Here is a 16698-nt window from a genome sequence, read left to right as displayed (position 1 = left end):
TGTTCTTACCATTAGAACCTCTGCTGATAAAACTTGCATATTTCCAAGGCTTCAATATTCCCTTAGAATATGGCTTTGTCCTAATGCCCTTTACCATGATGCTTTGCGGCAAACTGCCTTTGGCTAAAGTGAACAATGATTCTTAAAAATACATTAATACATTCAAAATATCATCAGTCTGTCCACATACTGCAGATCAACCTCAGAAACAACTCCTATCACTTCAATTCACAACCTAACAAAAGAAATATCCAGCAGGTCCAGCGGCACCTGCAGAGAGAGAAAATAGTGTTAATGTGGAGTCCGTATGATTCTTCTGCAGAACACTTCTCTCTCCACAGATGCTGCGCGGCCTGAGTTTTTCCAGCATTATTTTGTTTTTGTTTCAGATTCCAGCATCCGCAATATTTTTCTTTATTTATCAAAATAATGTTTTGACAAAATTGGCAGTTTCAAGGGAGCTGGGAACAGTCCACTTGCAGAAAAATGCAATCGCTCAGTTCATCCGCCACAGATCATTTCGCCGGTTGATCCACGACATAGCGTCCACTTACAAGATGAGTTTGAACGAGACAAAGACTAGAGAAACACGGAATCATTCGAATGGTGTAAGAGCACGCAGATTGGTGCAGTTCAATGACATGTGTCATAAAGGAGGACAGACCATTGAGAGTATGTCACAATCCACAAATACAGCTTTGAAATATTGTCCTTACACAATACCCACATTAGAAAAGTTAAATCTGAGAACTGCATTTCGGTGCCAAATTCGTCTCAAAGCTTGATTTGGAGCATGGCTATTGCTCACCACATCTCATGGAGAAGTCCCAAAGCTTACTACATCTTTTACCCCATTCTTAGGATACTGTTTTCAGCTACTTTCTTGCGGGAAGATCTCTTTCAAGTTCAAGTTGGACCCCATGACATACATTGTGCCAGGATACAGCTGTATGGCTGATGGCATTACCATCGTGGAAATAACATTGCACGAGCATTGCCATGATCTGTATTTAGTAATGCTAGCGTCTATCTACCTTATATTAAGATGATCTTTCTCTATATACTAGCTATGACTGTAACACTACATTCTGCAACCACTCCTTTCCTTCTCTATGTACAGTATGCTTTGTATAGTGTGCAAGAAACAATACGTTTCACCGTATATGAATACAGGTGACATTAATAAATCAAATCAAAGTAATGAAGGATTGGTGTTCAACAGTCTGAAATAGGCCATCAACGTAAAACAGATCAATTTCTTCTGTTCTCTTTATTCCAGTGCTGGCATATGCCCCAACACAGGTAAAATAGAGGATGTTAAAGCCATGCCAACTCCTCAAGATAAGGACCATCTTCAAACATGTCAAGGTCTCTTTAATTTATTGTTTTCACACATCCCCAATTTCACTCAAAAGGGGAATTGTTGAGAAGGGCCTTTCCCGTGACATGCAAATCACCAAGACCTCTTTGAAGCAATCATCATCAGAAGCATTGACGTTGACAACTACCCCGGAGATAGAACCTCACAGAAAGATCTGGGAGCATGCGTAGAACAACAAGGCAAACCAATTGCATTTGCTTCAAAATCTCTATCTGTAACACACTGCAACTATTCCAACACTAAGCTGAAATTGCGAGCTGTAGTGTTTGGAATCATGCATTTTCACACCTATCTATTTGGCAAAGGATTTGTGGTGGGGAACGACCACAAGCCACTGGAGATGAGTTGGTGAAAACCGTTGATCAGTGCAAGATTGCAATGTCTCTTAATAAAGATTCAAGATAACGACTGAGATTAGGTGCAGGCCAGGTAACTTGATGATCACATCAGATAAATTTAGCAGATTGTGTAACTGTGATGATACTGTGCCTTTAAGGCATATATTTATATCATGATTCTTATAAGGGATATGTTTAAAATTCAGTTCTGTATGACATGGTGCCGAACTGTCTGGCACCATGAAGCTCCATGCTGAGAATGCAGGAGAATAATTTGGTTTTAGCTTATGGGGTGTTTGTTTAACCTGAGTTAATACATTTTTGTTGATTTAGTTTTTGCCCTGGGGTTTCAGAGAAGGGTTTTGATCTGTTTGAATGACAGAGTCATGTGCTTAAGGGGGAGGAGCTAAGGTTACAGGGAAAAGCAAGTAGTCACTGCAGGGTTCTGAAAGAAGTCAAAGGTCTCTTTTTCTCTCTCTCTCTGGAGGCTGCTCTTTGGGACGTGCTAGGAGAAATATGTCTCTCTCTAGAGGTGTTCGGAAGGCTCTCAGACTGGCAGTCCAAGTTCAAGCACATAAGCCTATGTGTTACTAATCGATTTTGAAGAGGAGTTTAAATCCATAAGAGGAATCATGCTTGAACTGGAACTAGTACAGAACTGGTACAGAAAAGGTTTACCAGGATGTTGCCTGGTATGGAGGGTATTAGCTTTGAGGAGAGATTGGATAAACTGGGATTGTTCTCCCTGGAAAGACGGAGGCTGAGGGGTGACGTGATAGAGGTTTATAAAATTATGAGGGGGATAGATAGGGTGAACAGTTGGAATCTTTTTCCAAGGGCAGAAATGACAATTACAAGGGGGCACAAGTTCAAGCTAAGGGGGGAAAGATTCAGTGGAGATGTGCGGGGAAAGTTTTTGTACACAGACAGTGGTGAGGGCCTGGAATGCACTGCCAAGTGAGGTGGCTGAGGCAGTTACGTTAGCCACATTTAAGACTTATCTTGATAGGCATATGAACAAATCGGGAATAGAGGGATATAAGTGGTTGGTCTAGATAGGACAACGTGATCAGCGCAGGCTGGGAGGGCCGAAGGGCCTGTTCCTATGCTTAATAGAAATAGGTTAGCAGTTAAGAATTTTATCTGGTTACGTTTAAGTATTTCAATTGGTAAATGTTAAGCTAATTCATTTGTTATAGTTAAACTGTATTGTTAAATAAAGTTTGTTTTGATAAAAGCTTCCTAGTGTGTCAATAGAATCACACATGGAGTGAAACACCTCATCCTCACACGAATGCCAAAATAGAAAACTGTTGGGGTCTAGTCGGGTTTCATATCGTACTTTGGGACTTCTAATCCGTACCCTAACACTATCCCAGTACAAACAGAAGATATATACTTAGATCTACAGGTCGACCTCATTGACATCAAACATGAATTTGTTCTCCAAATTGATCTGCTATAGTTTGCACAACGTTAGTACCAGTAGCTATAAGAACACTCGGAAAAAGATTCCACGTTACAGAAACTACAGAAAGCTGTCATCAACGGATGGGCTGATTCAAGAAATGCAAGGCACGCTTAGAGCATTTGCCAACTCAGTACAAAGAACCACTGATTCCACAGGAATTCCTACCGACCCTTGGTCCAAAATTGCAATTGACCTCTTTCATATCCATGGCATTAACTTTATCATCATTGTCGACTACTTTGACAAGTACTTCATTATTTGACAATTGCACAATATGTCAAGCACAACTGCTATGCACACTTTAAGTGCTATCTCCAGTTTATTTGGTGCACCTAGAGAGGTCATTTTGGATATAAGTCCGCAATTTATTGGTAAGCTATTTCAGAATGCATGTGAGAAGTGGAATATCAATCACACTACTTCTTCTCCTCAGTACTCTAGATCTAATGGCTTAGCAGAATAATTTTTTAAAATACTTTTCCAATTCAATCAAATCAAGTCCAATTCAGAGTCTCAACAAGTTGAGACATTTCCGATCCAAGCTGACAAGACATGGCCTCCACTCGTGTCTTGGGCCTGATCTACATGAGCCAAGCTGATTGGAGTAGGTGCAGACTCTCCTCCTCGAAGGCTTGATCTCATTTGCATCTTAGCCAAAAGGCCGAGATGCCGCTTTTAAAAATTGCTTCAAATAAAGCTTAAATGTAACCTAATGACCTCAACCAAGTGCAGCATCCTATCCATACTACACTTGATCATAGCCAAAAGGCCGAGAAGCGATGCTCCATGCGGCGATGTCCCTCATTCTCAAATGTAATCAGAGCAAGGTCTACACATTGCAAATTTTATATCTGAGTGTGACACCTTTAAGTGCAACTATTCCATCATCAGCAGAACTCATGCTTGGCAGCCCAGTGTGCATCAACCTACCTATTCTTACCCATTCTATCCTCTCAGAAACTAGACAGCAACTTCTAAAAGTTCGAGAAAATGGCTAACGTGCACGATAAGAAGGTGGTTACAAAACCTTTCAGGGAATGATGTTTAATGTATTTGAACTCCCGAGATCTCTCGTTCATTCATTCTCTTCAGTATCTTTCAATTACAGGTATCCTCCTGTTCTTTTTCTTCCCATATTAAACTCCTTCTCTTACCAGTCTCTCTTTTCTGCTAACCTATTTTTCTTTAACAATTCTCCCTTCTGTTTACCAAATCTTCTACTTTTTACAGCAAATTGTGAGATTCTGTTTCTGATACTCAAGTCCATATCATCTAAATTGAATTTTTCAAGGTCACTAGCAAGGTGGAGGAGGCAATGTCTATGAATTTTGCCGACATGGTATTGCAGAAGATACTTGATGTGTTCCTGCACGAGAAATGGTTAATAAAATAGTGCATGTACAGAATTTCAGGCAATCTTGTGGACATGGATTGTTCTGGTTGGGGAGGTAGGAGGCAGAGATACTGGGGTTTAAAGGGTTAAATTATGATGCTAGACAGTATAAGATTAGCTCTCATTCCCATCAGTTCAGAAGATTAAGCGAACCAAAGTATTTCAAACGGTTGAAGAATTTGACAGAACCTACACCTAAATATAACCATATCCTCTGGTGGCGGAATTCAGAACCAGAGAACATAATCCCAAAATTAGAGCTGGAAATGAAACCAAGGAAAGACTTTTCACATACAAACGATGCAGTGAATTTGGAAATCATTCCCCTATAAAGTCTGTGGATGTTGAATCAATTGGAATTTTCAAGGAGGCAATCGATAGGTTTTTTGTTAGGTGAGGGGTATCAGGGGAATGGAATAACATAAAAAGCAGCTGAATAAAGAACAGTGAAGGTGGCAGATGAGTGATAGAATTAAGCTTTTACATCTGAAGCTGTATGTCCTCTGATAACTACCGAGTGACACATGGAAAAATGACAGTTTTCTCCTAAGTGAAGTTGAATATGGAAGCTTGGGCTTTTCTAGCCAAAGCCAATCTGCAGTCGCAATTTTTAAATCCTTGCTAACACATTGTGTTAATTGGGTGCACTCGAATTAATGAGATATCAATTAATAGGACTTACATTTCCTGTAAGGATTTGCTATGCGCATTCCACACACACACAAACGTGATCTCAGAAAAACAGTGGCATCACAATTGCTTTACCCAAATCTAAAAGCTAAGCCGTCAAAGCTCAGAGGCTTAACGTCCCCGAGTCGGGTTAGAAACGTCTGCCCGCGGGTCGGATTTTTTCAGGTGGGGTGACGGGGGTGGGGGTCTGCGAGCTGAAAAATGAGTCATGGCAGGTGACATTGGAACGAATGCATCGGCTGCCAAGTGCAGAGGTGGGCAGGATGTATGTAACGCCTGCCTCCGTGCTCTGGTTTGTGTTTAAATAAATGGATTAATAATAAAACAAAAGACATCCCCTCCAACCTTTACACCTCACCCTCCCACACACTCCCTCTGCTCCATCCATACCTATGCCAAGCCCACTCTCTACCCATGGTCAACTACTCACTCCTCATGGATCCCATATCTCATGCCAACTTTGTTCCCTTCATCCCACTTCCCACTTGCCCTGCTATCCACCTTCATATGACAACTTAGTGCCCCTCTACCCAACCCATGACCTCCATACACACCATACTAACTTAGTACCAACTCGTATCCCATTCCTCTATGCCCTTACCCCCTCTATGCCAACCCACCTAGTATCCTTGGAAAGTTCCTTGACAGCTTTGACACATCCTGGACAGGTTTGCCTTACCTGTCCAAAAGGGTACCTTACCTCTCCAAAGGAGGACCCTGGCTATCCAAACAAATCCACCAAGTTCAAACCTCCTCTTAACTGTGCTAATCAGCACACTCCAGATTCCACACTCCTGTTCTTCCAAAATCCCACTTAAGTGGGGATAGTCTAGTGATTTAAACTGCCTCAGTGAATCACACACGCACGAACCATGGCCTGAATCCAGGCCCAACCCCATAAAGATGGTCTGGGGGTGGGAGTTCGAATTCTCAGCCATTTCCAGGATTTTCGCCAGGACAGAAAGCCTCTCCATTGTGGCAAAAATCCGGGCCTTAATAACTGATCATTTCATCCACCAGAATTGTATTAAAATCAACTTAATGAAGCTACCATTTCCAATCCACTGCACACATTACAGAAACTGCCCCTAATGCCTGATTATAATGCTTCCTATTTCATAGGATAAACAGTCATTTTTCTGCCATGTTGGACACAGACAAACAAAGAACATGTGAAAAATGAAAAGTGTCCAGAGTTAGTGTGTGTTAGTCTTCATTTCCAAAGGCAAGTGACCAACGTCTTACCTGCAGATCATCTCCCACTGAGCTTCCATATGTAATCATCAAAATGGCTGCATACAATGTTTACTAAATCTAATTACCCATGCGATACAATCTATCAAGTCTAATGGCTCTATCCAATAATATGCATAGAGCTATATAATAATGAAGTAGGGCAGTTCTGCAGTAATTTCCATAGAAGAAATAGGTCTCTCTCGCTGCCTATATCTCTTTCTATAGGTGTTCTGGAGGCTCTAGGACTGGCAGTCCAAGTACAAGCACGTAAGCCTATGTGTTACTGATTTTGAAGAGGATTTTAAGTCTATAAGAGGAATATTGCTTGAATTGGAACTAATAGAGATAAGTTAGCAGTTAAGATTTTTTTCTGGTCACGTGTAAGTATTTCAATTGTTAAGTTTATAATGCTCCGTTCCAACTTCAATGTTTTAAGGGCCTGAGGGCAGAAACATTGGTCTTGAAAAAAATGCACAATGCATTCTGACAGGATGCGCTGTTATTAATTATTTTCATCATAACATAACCTGAACAAATGTCCTACAATTTCAACACTTGTAGGTTTAGACACTTCTTAACTGCTATGGGTAAATGTTAAATCATATTGCAACCGTAATCCTGGGCTTGAGCACAAAAATCAAAATTGATGCGCTAGTGAGCACTGAGGAAGTGCCACACTGCTGGAAGTTTCAATTTTTGGATGAGATTTAAAAACTAGAACAGTCCAAAAATGTGCAGGTTCGGTGGATCGGCCAAGGTAAATTGCCCCTACCTTTCCCAAGATCCACAGGTTCAGGGGGGGGTTAGTGAAGTTATGGGGTAAGCCTGGGCTGTGCAGACTCGATGGCCCAAATGGCCTCCTTCTGCACTGTAGGGGTTCTATGATTCTATAATATTCTCAAAGAGCTCTATCTTGTTCCAATGTTTTAATATTTCTAATGGAATCTCTAATTTCAAAACTTGTATTTTTGCCTCGAGTCAGACCCTAACTGAAAGGGAAACTGAGCCTTCGACTTTCTAGGAAAATTAAAACTGAAATGGAAACTTCAGGTTTCTGGGAACCTCAAACTGGTTGAAACCACATAAAGAGACAAGGAATCATCTGAACGCAGAACTCAGTGGTGTGGTTGGAAAAAGTTGAACATGGAGACAGGACACAGAGGCTGGAATTTTATCGTCCTGCCTGGCACGGGAATTGGAACGGGTGAGGGGAGGACAATGGGAAGGTCCATTGACCTCGAGAGGGATTTTACGGTTTTGGGATGAGTGAGACCATAAAATCCTGCCCAGGAACAGAAAAGAATGAAAATAAGGTTACAGCTACTGCTGCAGTTATTGTAAAGGAAGTGAATGAGTAGCACTGCCCATTCAGTGCAAAACCTGGACCAGCGCCATCAAGACTGTCTCAAGCACAGCTAAGGAGGTACTGGAGAAATACACTCTGGGGAAGACTGCCCTTGTGGAACTCAGGATGGTTGAGAGTTACTGTCGGATTAGAATCAGTGGCTAAATCCTTGAAGAAAACGAACTCAAATTTTACCTGAGGAAGTTCCGAAATTAGCAGGACCTTGCGGCTGAAACTGGTGCCGTAGATGCTGAGTGGGCTGCTTAGTAAACCCATTAGGTCTATCTGTGTTGTATCAGCTATTTAACGTTCAATTTGTGGCTTATATTGACCACAATTTACCTGCTAACTCACGCTCTGTTCAAGTTAATCTTGGTTTGATTGCTGAAGCCAAAGTTGTAAAAAATGAAAGCTCGTCCATTGGTTTTCTCAGTGGGGACTGTTCAGTAAATTCAGTTCTTTTGTACTGTTGGTCTCCACGGGGATCTTAACATTCTATCGAAGTAGAATCTCAAATGAAGACACCATATCTATCACTTCCATCAGGGAAAATTACAGCCACACTGAGCTGTAATACTTTGATCTCGCATGTAGCAGGGTTTCACTTCCAGCATCATCCATTCTGTCTCCACTTCTCTCTCTCATCCATTGGCCTCAGTTTAATGTTTCGTCAGTTTTACAAGCAGCGTGTTTTGTTTTCAGAATATACTCTGATTAAAGCTAATATGACCAATAATTGTCTGAGGCAAGACCAGCAATGTATATGTTAAACCGCAGCGTCCTCCTGGTCTTCCAGCTAGCTGTAACTGCGTCTCCCCTCGCAAACCGAGGATGAAAAGCAGAGAGTGAAGGGAGATGGTGTTTGAGTTTTACTTGTCAAGAGGATAGCCATATCTTCCAGCTCATTCTGTCAAACAGAGATGTGTGCGTGTACTAAAAAGAACACAAGGTCAGGGGAGCCAAGAGGACCCCGGGGACTTTTACAAACAGACCATCGTGAAACACCTTTGAACAGAAAATAGCTATGGATTTATTTTCAGCGTAGAATCAAAACAATGAAAAGTTAAAATTTACTTTTCTGTGTCTTTTCAAATAATATCCCTGATACAGAATTCTTGAAAGCAGGATGAATACAGAATTGCAACCCTGACCATGAGAAATAAATGTTTCAGTTAGACCAGAGGAAAAGAAATGCATGGGGACCAGAGCTAAACATGTATGCTGAGGATATATCCAAAATATTAGAATAAATTAAGAATCTTACATATATGAGTGCTTCCTGCCTGTACTTGACTTCCCATCATCATGTTTTTAAACACACTTTTTCTAATATGACTTTCAAAGTTAATGATAAGCACCTAAGTGAGTTTGGCAATTTTACTGTGCAATCTAATGACCAGGAATGAAATACAAGGAATGAAACCAGATGGACCACCCAGCATCGACCTCGGTTCAAACTAATGTGGCAGGGGGATGGGAACCAATGCAGGAAGTCAGAGGGAAGTTAGGAAAAGTGAAGGGCAGAGAAACCAAAGACAAAAATCAAAAAGAGCCACAGTACAAAGTACAGAGACTGTGGAGAACTCAGTGAATGGGTCCAGTAAGGCTAAGAGAAATAAAACACAGGGAGAGTGTACAAAACATGACCGGACAGATGGTCTGAGGTGTATTTGCTTTAACGTATGGAGTATGACAGGTTAAGGCGGATGAACCTAAAGCTTGGATTACTACATAGAACTATGATGTTGTGGCAATTATGGAGACTTGGATGAAAGAAGGGCAGGACTGGCAGCTTAGCATTCCAGGATTCAGATGCTTCAGGTGAGATAGAGAGGGTGACAAAAGAAGTGGGGTGTTGCTTTACCCATTAGGGAGAATGTCACAGCTATACAGAGGGAGGACACCTTGGTGGGATCATGCAGTGAGGCCATATGGGTAGAACTCAGGAATAATGCAATCACACTGTTGGGGTTGTACTACAGACCTCCCAAAAGCCAACGTGAAGTGGAGGAACTGATATGTCAGCAGATTATGGGAAGATGTAAAAACAACAGGGTTGTTGTGATGGGCGATTTTAACTTCCCCAACATAGATTGGGATTCCTTTAGTGCCAAGGGCTTGACGGGGCAGAGTTTGTTCAGTGTGTCCAAGAGTGCTTCTCGAGGCAATATGTAGGTAGTCCAACTCAGGAAGGGCCATCTTCGACCTGGTTCTGGGAAATGAGCCTGGACAGGTGATTGATGTCTCAGTGGGAGACCATTTTGGAAACAGTGATCACAATACTATAAGTTTCAAGATACTTGTAAAAAAGGTTAGAAGTAGTCCCAGAGTGAAAGTACTGAACTGGGGGAAGGCTAACTACAATAGTATTAGGCAGGAGCTAGGGCATGTAAACTGTGGGCAGCTGTTTGAGAGTAAATCCACATCTGATACGTGGGAGTCTTTTAAAAGTCAGTTGTTAACAATTCAGGACAAGTATGTCCCTGCAAAAATGAAGGATAAAGATGGTAAGATTTGGGAACCCTGGATGACAAGAGAGATTGTGAGCTTAGTGAAAAAGGAGAAGGCATACATAAATTTCAGGAAATTGAAAACGGATAAGGCTCTTGAGGAATACAAAGGTAGCAGGAAAGAGCTTAAACAGGGACTTAGGAGGGCAAAAAGGGGCCATGAAATGTCCTTGGTAGGCAAGATTAAGGAGAATCTCAAGGCTTTTTATGCGTATATAAGGAGGAAGAGGATAGCCAAGGAAAGGGTAGGTCCACTCAAGGACAGTGGAGGGAATTTGTGTGTGGAGCCAGATGAGGTGGGTGAGGTCCTTAACGAGCATTTTGCATCAGTATTCACAAAGGAGAAGGATATGGTAGATGGTGAATGTAGAAAGGAGGATGCTGACATTCTAGGACATGTTGAGATAAAAAGGGAGGAGATGTTGGAGATTTTGAAAAACATTAAGGTGGACAAGTCCCCAAGATAGAGTCTATCCCAGAATAGTGAGAGAGGCAAGGGAAGAAATTGCTGAGGCCTTGGCCAAAATCTTTGTATCCTCTTTAGCCAAAGATGAGGTACCCGAGGATTGGATAGTAGCTAACATTGTTCCTCTGTTTAAGAAGGGCAGAAGAGACAATCCAGGAAATTGTGAGCCTTACATCAGTGGTGGGGAAATTATTGGAGAAGATTCTTAGGGACAGGATGTACTCACATCTGGAAGAAAATAGGCTTATTAGCAATAGGCAGCATGGTTTTGTGAAGGGGAGGTCATGTCTTACAAACTTGATTGAGTTCTTTGAGGAAGTGACAAAAAAAATGACCAGGGCAGGGTAGTGAATGTTGTTTACATGGACTTTAGTAAAGCCTTTGACAAGGTTCCTCATGGAAGGCTGACACAGAAGGTGAAGTCATCTGGGAACTGAGGTGAGCTGCTAAGATGGATACAAAATGCGCTGCCGGAGGAGGTGGTGGAAGCAGATTCTATAACAACGTTCAAAAGGCGTCTGGACAAATACATGAATTACTGAAGGTACTGAATATTGTAAAGGCTATGGGTCCTGACAATATTCCAACAACTGTATTGAAGACTTGTGCTCCAGAACTTGCTGCACCCCTAGCCTAGCTCTTCCAGCACAGCTACAACACTAGCATCTACCCAGCAATGTGGAAAGTTGCCCAGGTTTGTCCTGTACACAGAGAGCAGAACAAATCCTACTCGAACAATAACTGGCCCAAGGGCCCACTCTCCATCATCAACAAAGTGATGGAAAGGGGTAATCAACAGCGCTATCCAGTAATCTGCTCGCTGACATTGAGTTTGGGTTTCACCAGGGTAAATCAGCTCCTGATCTCATTTACAGTCTTGATTCAAAACTTGGACAAAAGAGCTGGACTCCAGAGGCGGGGTGAGAGTAACTGCCCTTGACATCAAGGCAGCCTTTGACTGAGTACGGCATCAAGGAGTTCCAGCGAAACTGTAGTCAATGGGAATCGGGGGAAAACTCTTCACTGGTTGGAGCCATACCTAGCACAAAGGAAGATGGTTGGGGTTGTTGGAGGTCAATCATCTCAGCTCCAGGACATCACTGCAGGAGTTCCTCAGGGTTGTGTGCTTGGTCCAACCATCTTCAGTTGTTTCATCAATGCCCTTCATCTCCTCGATGGGCTGTCTGCTGCTGCAGAATTCCCACGTCAGCCCAGGAAACCGGCCTGGAGCGACCTCCCGTCAGGCTACTTTCTCAGCCCCTTGCCTTCAGCTGCTTCATCAATGATCTTCCTTCCATCGTAAGGTCAGAGTGGGGATGTTCGCCGATGATTACACAATGTTCAGCACCATTCACGACTCTTCAGGTACCAAAGCAGTCCATGCCGAAATGTAATAAGACTTGGACAATATCCAGACTTGGGCTGACAAGTAACATTTGCGCCACATATGTGCCAGGCAATGACCATTTCCAATAAGAGTATCCAACCATCATTCAGCAGCATTACCATCACTATCAACATGCTGGGGTTACCACTGACCAGAAACTCAACTGGACTAGCCATATAAATACTGTGGCTAAAAGAGCAAGTCAGAGACTGGGGATTCTGTAGAGAATAACTTACCTCCTGACTCCTTTAATCTAGTCCACCATCTACAAGGCCCAAGTCAGGAGTGTGATGGAATACTCTACATTTTCCTGGATGAGTGCATCAACAACACTCAAGAAGCTTGGCACCATCCAGGACAAAGCAACCCGCTTGATTGGCACCCCATCGACAAACATTCACTCTCTCCACCAACAATGCATAGTGGCAGCAGTGTGTACCATCTACAAGGTGCACTGCAGGAACTCACCAAGCTTCCTTAGATAGCACCTTCCAAGCCGATGACTGCTATCATCTAGAAGGACAAAGGCAGTAGATACCTGCAAACACCACCACCTGGAAGTCCTTCTCCAATCCACCCAGAATCTTGACTTGGATATATCATCGCCATCCCTTCACTGTCTCTTGGTCAAAATCTTGGAACTCCCTCCCTAACAGCACTGTGGATGTATGTACATCACATGAACTGTAGCGGTTCAAGAAGGCAGCTCACCACCACCTTCTCGGGGCAATTAGGGACGTGCAATGAATGTTGGCCACGACAGTAATGTCTGCATCCCAAAAATAACAGCTCACGGTTACTTCAGAATAATATTCAATTTTCTTTTCATCCAATCTAAAATTTCCTAAATACAAGTTTGTAATGTCCTCCGGTTCCCAGAAGTTTGAGACACCCGCACTTTAAAACTCAGCTGTTGGAGCTTCATCAAATGTCTTTCTCAGATCAGACCATGTCCTGTGAGCTAATACATTATTGCTCAGTACCCTGCCTGTAGTTCACAGGGGAGTGTTGTGGCATTCTGGATACATGTATACACAAGCAAAACATAATGGTTCACAAATCATTTTGGAAAACAATATAGCATAGCTCTTTCTTTAAACTATATATAATGCCTCGACATATTGATACAACTGTTATAATCAGCAACATTTTACATTATGCCTAATCTAAAGAAGACTAATAATCGAGTTTTATAAATAATTAGCACTAAGTCTTTTATAGCTTATTTTGTTTTCTCAAAATATTATTGGCATTACTGACAGTAGCACTTAGGTGGTAGGATGTTCTGCTTCTTTTTCCGAGCTAAAGCAGCATGTTTCAGTCGGCCTTTGACCTGGCAGCACTTCTCCTCAAGATCAGTGCCATGATACTGTGGCTTTTGTTTCTCTTGCAACCACTCAACGTTCCTGTCCCCCACCAGCATCCTGCTGTGCTCGCTCTACTGGAAGCTTTTCAGTTTGTATTTCCTCCTTTAGTCTCCAGCATTTCTTGCATTTTGTTATTCGCTCATTCTCCCACAGTGGTAGTGTTTGGCTGCACCTGTACTTCACTAATTTGTTCTCTGAACTCAGCACTGACATTCTTTTCCGTTTCATCTTCGTCAATCTGAAGCACATATTGTTGACATTTTGACCTGAGTTTCAGAATCTCCCTCTGGGATGCCTCTTCTGCTAGCTGTACAGTTTGCAGTTTCCCATCCACACACCCTTGTCAACTTGTCCTCCAAACACCAACTCCTCCTCCTGCCCCATGACCACCCCATTCCTCCCCCCCCCCCACCACCACATTCCTCCTCCCCAACCACCCCATTGCCCACCATCCCCCCCACCCAGAAGCTCCATGCTCTGAATCGACTACCCAACTCTCCAGCCTTCTGGCTATTTCCCCCCCAACCCCCCTATTAGTCAACTATTGGAGTAACATGGTGGCACAGTGGTTAGCACTGTGCCACCATGCTGCGCCAGGGACCTGGGTTCAATTCCAACCTCAGGTCACTGTCTATGTGGAGTTTGCACATTTTCCCCGTGTCTGCGTGGGTTTCCTCCGGGTGCTCCGGTTTCCTCCCACAGTCCAAAGATGCACAGGTTAGGTTGATTGGCCATGATAAATTGCTCCTTAGTGTCAGGGGATTAGCAGTGTAAATATATGGGGTTACGGAAATAGGGCCTGGGTGGGATTGTAGTCAGTGCAGACTCGATGGGCCAAATGGCCTCCTTCTGCACTGTAGGGATTCTATCCCCCAACATGATCCCACTATCCTGTATCCATCTGACTATTCCTCCTTTGACCCAAACTACCCCCCCACCCCAATGCACTCGACTATCTGATTATCACCGCACCCCCCACCCTCCCCGCACCTCCTCCTTCAAACACCTAACTAACCCTCGACCCAACCATACTAATCTGTATCCACCCTTCCCCTTTACCCGGACTATCTACCATCACAGACCACCCAACTTTCCAACCCCACCCAACCACCAGACAACCCTCTGCCCACCTGACTACACCCACAACCACCCGACGACCCAGCGTCCACCTGAGTATCCCCTGACCTGACTACCCACCCCCCAACCACCCGATAACCCCCTGATCACTCCCAACCCGACACCACCACCCTCCTGATGCAACCCCTGACCCACCTACCCCCAACACAAGGGAAGAGGGAGCAGTGAAACACCATAAAAGAGCTTGGGGGGAGAGAGAGAGAGAGAGAGAGAGACAGCGTATTCTCAGTTGTAAGCCCACCACATATCCAATACGTTAGTCAACCAAATTGTGTGGGAGTGAGATCACAGGTTGCAAGCTAGGGGTGGCTATTTATTCCCTGAAGGTCACTTGTTTTGCACTCCAGAAGTGTTTGTAGTTATTTATCTGATGCCAGCTGACAGGCTGCCAGGTTAATTGAATTCAGCTTTACAATTTGCCATGGCGGATGTTAAATTCACAATCTCTACGTTGCTGTTTTATGAATAACAGTCTCACTCGGTGACCAAACCCAGCAGCCCGGGTCGTATGGGCCCTATCTCAACCAGTGTTGGCACCTTTGCCAAGATTGAAAGCTGCAATGGCACCGTAACAAAGAACAAAGAAAATTACAGCACAGGAACAGGCCCTTTGGCCCTCCAAGCCTGCACCGACCGTGCTGCCCGACTGAACTAAAACCCCCGACTGTATCCCTCTATTCCCATTCTATTCATGTATTTGTCCAGACCTTGAAAAGTCACTATTGCCAATTGGTAGCAGAGGCAGAAGGCCTTAACTTATTGAAAAGGTGTCTGGATGTGCACCTGAAGTGCTGTAACCTGCAGGGCCGTGGACCAAATGCTGCAAAGTGGGATTTGCTGGTGGGCTCCTTTATTACCCCCTCCCCCCACTCCCGCAATCTGAGCTACTGACAGTCACAGGGAGAGGAGAGATTTATCATGAAGAAAGATTGAGATTGATAATAAACTGAGTGAAACACTTGGAGTTGAGTTTATAGTTCTGATTTAAGTGCATGAAATGGGTGAATTGGCAGCTGTGGGACAGTGTGAAAGCATTGGGCTGGACAGTGCCAGAAATATCCCGTGTGGAGCCCCCAGTGGGAAAGTTTTCCTGGATTAGTCACAGCACTGGCTGATTGACATGCTGGAGGTGAGAAGCTTGTTCAGGGACTCATGGACCTGACCTCCCCCACAACATGCAGCCTGTGGGATAACAAAGAACAAAGAACAATACAGCACAGGAACAGGCCCTTCGGCCCTCCAAGCCCGCGCCGCTCCCCGGTCCAGGATTGAATCCTGAATCCAGGATCCCCGCCCAATTTTCCAGCCTATCTACATACCAATATCCTATCCACCGAGCTGTCCCCCAACCTCCGGGAAGCCACTGGAAGTGGTGGCTCAAGGGGAGCCGACACTGGTGATCCAGCTGAGACCGGTCGGCTTGTAAACCTGGGCTGATTGCCCTGTACTTACCTCAATATTGGCACTGATTCTTTTTTGGGGGCGGGGGGGGGGGGGGGGGGGGGGCGGGGGGCGGGGCGGGGGGCGTCCCAGCAGCCGGACAGACTGCGCAGGAATGCAGCTTTTAAACTCAGGAGGAATGTCAAGACGCTGCATCCAGACCGACGCCCACACAGCCCCCTCCCCAGCAACTGTGTGACCCACCCCTGCGCACAACCCCTACTCCAAACCATGGCGCCTTTCCCACCCCCCACCACCGACAACTCCAGTTCTGCTCACCACCTCCCCCACCCCTCAGTGCCCCCACCCCCCTCCCTGCACCAGCACCCGTAGTATCACTCAGCTCCACCTTACCCTCATAATGCTGGCTCCTCTGCAGTTGGACAAGTGTTGGGGTGCAGCCAGGCGGAGGTTGGGAGTGAACAGAACTCAAAAGGGATGAGGGGGAGTTGGAGCAGGGTCAAGGGTGCCCGACAGGAGGAAGTTAGCCGAACCGGGTGCACTGGGCAGGGGCAGTGAGCAGAGACCAGGTGCTGG

General features: G+C 44.3%; 1 pseudogene; it reads right to left on the bottom strand.

The window, feature by feature from the left end:
• Window positions 1–3816: 3816 nt before the first annotated feature.
• LOC144510965 (U2 spliceosomal RNA) lies at window positions 3817–3971 on the bottom strand (annotated as a pseudogene).
• Between the last annotated feature and the right edge of the window lie 12727 nt (window positions 3972–16698).

This window comes from Mustelus asterias, chromosome 23 (genome assembly GCF_964213995.1).
Source record: "Mustelus asterias chromosome 23, sMusAst1.hap1.1, whole genome shotgun sequence".
In the NCBI taxonomy this organism is placed as follows: Eukaryota; Metazoa; Chordata; class Chondrichthyes; order Carcharhiniformes; family Triakidae; genus Mustelus; species Mustelus asterias.
The sequence above is the reverse complement of the archived record's forward strand: the minus strand, read 5'-3'. Positions and strand labels throughout refer to the sequence as shown.